We start from the raw sequence: 4,382 nt of genomic DNA, 5'->3' as shown, positions 1-4,382 counted from the left end.
TTGATCTAGCGTAAGTACTGATGGGCAAAAATATGCTGCATCAGTACTTCCAAATAAGTGTACCAAACCGGGATGTTGTGTGAGCAAAGGGGAGTCTGTTCGAGACTACGATTGGCATTCTTCACATGCAAACATGACAGATCTAATTTTGCTCGAGACATTATAGCTTTACACAATAGTGACAAATCCACGCACTGGTTTCGGCCACACACACACAACATAAACTTCCTCATAAGAGAAAGTCATAGCAGAACCGACAGTTTTTTTTTACTCCTTAGCTCCATGGAGCACAAATACAGATTTATACTTCATGTCTGTAAGTTTTCATGATGAAACACCTATTGATGTGAGTTACACAAAAAAAACAATGAATTTTAAAGTGAATAGTACAAGCACTCTAGGCATGACTACTTACCGATTGCCTAGAAACAGAGCTATATTTAGCCAGTATAGTACTCTGGTCAGAAGGCATCCGCAGTTTCAAATAAGCATAGATCAACTTTTTCTGCTGCTTTCCATGCCACATCATGAAACACATTTTTCGGCATAGATGGCATATAATCAATATAAGTACATAAATGGTGGCCTATGTGGGACACGGTGGCATTAGCGAAGGTGACAGCGTCCGTTTGTTGCAACGATATCGACGAGATGTTCGGATGCTGTGAGGGCTAAACTTGACGACGACGATGAAGCTAGTGCCTTCCCGGCCTAGTGTGGAGTACTGAAGGATGTATCAATTGACCGGTCCGCATCAAGATACTGATTGGAACGTAGTATCATGTTGGAAGTGAGAACTCTTATCCTGACCTTTATTGGTCGGGCACAACAAGGACGAACTTGTGCCGTTACCTTGCTGAAGGCATTGTCTCCTTTTTCAGAGCAACGACCTTCATTGTCTGGCCTCGACAACCGGGATGAAAATTCTGATCCAGACTGTCTTTCGCCCAACATGGCAGCAATAACGTGAGGACATTTCTCTCTTCTTGAAGGTGTTGTTGCGTAACAAGTCGACTTAGGTGGCCTTTGTTTCGGCTACAACTTGCGATTCCCAGATTCTGGCCCTTCCAGCAGCTGAATTGCAAACAAAGACTCAACTTCCAAAATGGATTCCCCATAATCGACTTTGCACATGTACTATGAGTGAGTCCAAAGCCGAAAGCTGTGAAATCACTAATTCTAGCTTCCCAAGCCCATTTTCAAGTCAGCCCAATGTCCTAACCGTCATTAACCGACCAAATGCTACTATATGAAGTAGAACATGCCCCTTCACATCTCTTGTCATCCCCCAGATCACCTTTCTTCTCCACCCGAACCAACACAACGAGAGAGGCGGCTAGGCTCTGACGGCCGCTTTGGCGCCTCCAACATCGGCGCCAAAGTGGCGGATCCCAGCGCCTCGCCCCCTCCTTGTCCACAGACAAGCATCCTCCGCCCCGCCCACAACCAGCATCCCCCTCCCCTACCCACGAGCTCTGCCAGCGCCCATCCTTGACCATCGACAAGCACCTCCGCAGGATAGCACCACCAACCTCGAGCTCTACTTGCTCTACCCTCAAGCACTACCTCCCCTACCAAGGTTCACACTCTGACTCCTAAAGCTCTAGTATTCATGGGCAATATGGATATTTGGTAACTCTGCGGTTTTTTGCAGTTGTTCAACAACTCAGAAAACAAATGGTCTGCTTTTGATTATCGGGAATCTGTAACCACAAGTTATTCTTAGGAATCACTGCCACAACGATTCTCAAGACCCTGTAGCCCAAACAAGGGTGCCTTAGTCGTAGGTGTTTATTTCATATCTTGTAATTGTTCAATCACGGTTGTATTCGTTTTGTACTCTGCTTAATAATTAATAAAATTGGTTGTGTGCATCGTACTAATGCAAAAACCAGGGGTTTCAGCACCCTATTTGAAATAAAAATAGTCACACTGTTTGGCTATGGTCGAAAACAACGGCTGGTGGTGGAGTATTCAACATTGTTTGTAGCATTACGTCGGGCGTGGGTAACTGAGCTCCTCGGTAACCAGCCTCTTGACCAGATTTTATAACATGTCACATGCAAGATTGATCAATAAAGATCTCTGGTTTTTATCCCTAGTAAGGATATTCGGAGGATCAACTTTTCATACTTCTACTAAAACTGGATTAAGGGAATGGCAGTTAAATACTTGTTCATAAATATTGAATTGAAGACCGAACTACGGCATCATCACTACTTATTTAACACTTATGCTAGCTCACCGTGGAAGTATTTTCCTCTTAAGTGTAGAACCACAATACTAGTAAAACTGAAGTCCCAGATGAATTGACAAGGCTCTAGGTACAGATGGTATGTCAAAATAGAAAATATATAGTATTTTTTGATTAACTGGTTATTATTGTTGCATCAAACTGATCGATAAAACCGAGGTAGAGTCCAACCCCCATTTTGTGCCTATGAGGATGTACATAAAAAATAAAAATAGTTCACAATGGAAAAAAATTATAGTGCCGAACCAGAGGAAAAGGAATAAATATGGATGAAAGATAATTCAGAGACGAGAACGCCATCCATGCAAAAGAAAACAACTCTGACGATTTGCTACAGGTGCGCGAACATTGCTCCAACAACAGTCGGTCGTTCGGCTGTTTAAGCATAGAGCAAGTATGGACAAAGAATCATCAATACTTATCATGCAATGGGTAGTTTTCCTCCTGCCAAAGATCGTGTCATTTATGCATATGAAGAACAACAACAGAAGAGTCACAGGAACAATAAGGATCCAGCCCTCAATTTTGTACAATACCAATGAACCGATTACCAACAAGTTTGGAACACCCTAAGGTGGTTAGAAGTTGGACACTACCTAAATGATAGACCATAACTCCCGAGCAAAATGGCATGGAAGGAATGCTCGATAGTCCCATAATTATGACAAAAGAACTCTTTTTAGGTCATACATTAAAATTTGAAAGTATATGAATTGCCAGTTTAATACTTTATAGGAAAAAAAATTAGGTATAAAACACATAAAAAGGGCTACCCAGATGGTATTTTTGATTACTCGAAGGCACATTCAGTGGACTGCATTAGATTAATTTATCTTATTATATTCTTGTGTGCCTCTTCGATTCATTATCAACGGCAACACCTACACTGTAGAGCAACATAAACAACACAATACCTGGTGACACCAAAATGAAGAGAGCAATAGTGAAGATTACATGGTTTAATCAATTGCTAGAGAAGAACTTCAACCGGAGGTTGGTCCTATAGGACTTGCAGTTCGTCGTGTTGCACACCTTCATTTCCTTGTGCTTTCCTAACATGCGTCATGCGTCCTTGGATGGCGTCGCACAACTTCGTTTCCTTGTGCTTTCCAATCCCACCATGTGTCATGGTAGCGTCCCAGGCTGAGCTCCACACCTCCGGCTGGCATTTCCAGTGCACATTAGACACACCATTACAAGGGGAGAGCTCGCTACGTCCCAAAAGACTCCTGAAGGGAGTGTGGCACTCTTCTTTATAAGGTGATCCTAGTGTCCTCACTTAACCAGGGTGGGAGTAAAGTCACTGGAATGCTCAATGACGAGTAGACAAACTGACCAAGAAGCACACATATCCAATTGACCATGGTTTAAGCCCAACGCCTGTGCTGCAAGTATCCATCTTACCCATGTGGCCGAATAGGGTACTAAGTCTGTGTTGGACTGGATTGGAATGCCGCTTCTGAAATATGCAGGCGACGTCGGATAAATCACCATGCAATGTGTGTGCTCTATCAGTGAAGGAACCAAAAGTCATGGGAAAACCATCATGAATGCAAAACTGCTTGAGATAACCTTCGTAGCTGCCAGCGCCACATCTCTCTCTCTCTCTCTCTCTCTCTCTCTCTCTCTCTCTCTCTCTCTCTCTCTCTCTCTCTAGCTCTCTCTCTCTACATTGATTAGACAAAACCATAGTGCTGCCAGCATGTCAATCCTTTTTAGAGTGGATTACCACATCGAAGGTCCATCATGTTACTCTTACCTAGAATGCAACATTAAATCATCACTACCGTATTATCCAATGCTTCCTGCCCAAACCTTGTAAACTTTTGTGTCTCAATGCTATTTCCACTAGATGCTCCACGGTCTTGCTCCAAACATAGTGCAGTATGCTACTAGGTACGTACCCTCAGGAAAGAGGAATAATGTGACCGTATATATTATGAGCTGTTTTATGATCCTTCAACTTACCCTCTGGAGGGCAAGAACAATAGTAAATCAATCTCAGTTCGTTGATTGTTAGGAGTGGGTTGGTCCCATAATTGCAACATTGAAATTTTACCTGCTATTGCTTGTTGCTCTCAAACTACAAGCAATAAATTTTCCCTCTCTGCAAAGTTTCTTAAGTCCA

This window comes from Triticum aestivum, chromosome 2A (assembly GCF_018294505.1).
Source record: "Triticum aestivum cultivar Chinese Spring chromosome 2A, IWGSC CS RefSeq v2.1, whole genome shotgun sequence".
Classification (NCBI taxonomy): domain Eukaryota; kingdom Viridiplantae; phylum Streptophyta; class Magnoliopsida; order Poales; family Poaceae; genus Triticum; species Triticum aestivum.
The sequence above is the reverse complement of the archived record's forward strand: the minus strand, read 5'-3'. Positions refer to the sequence as shown.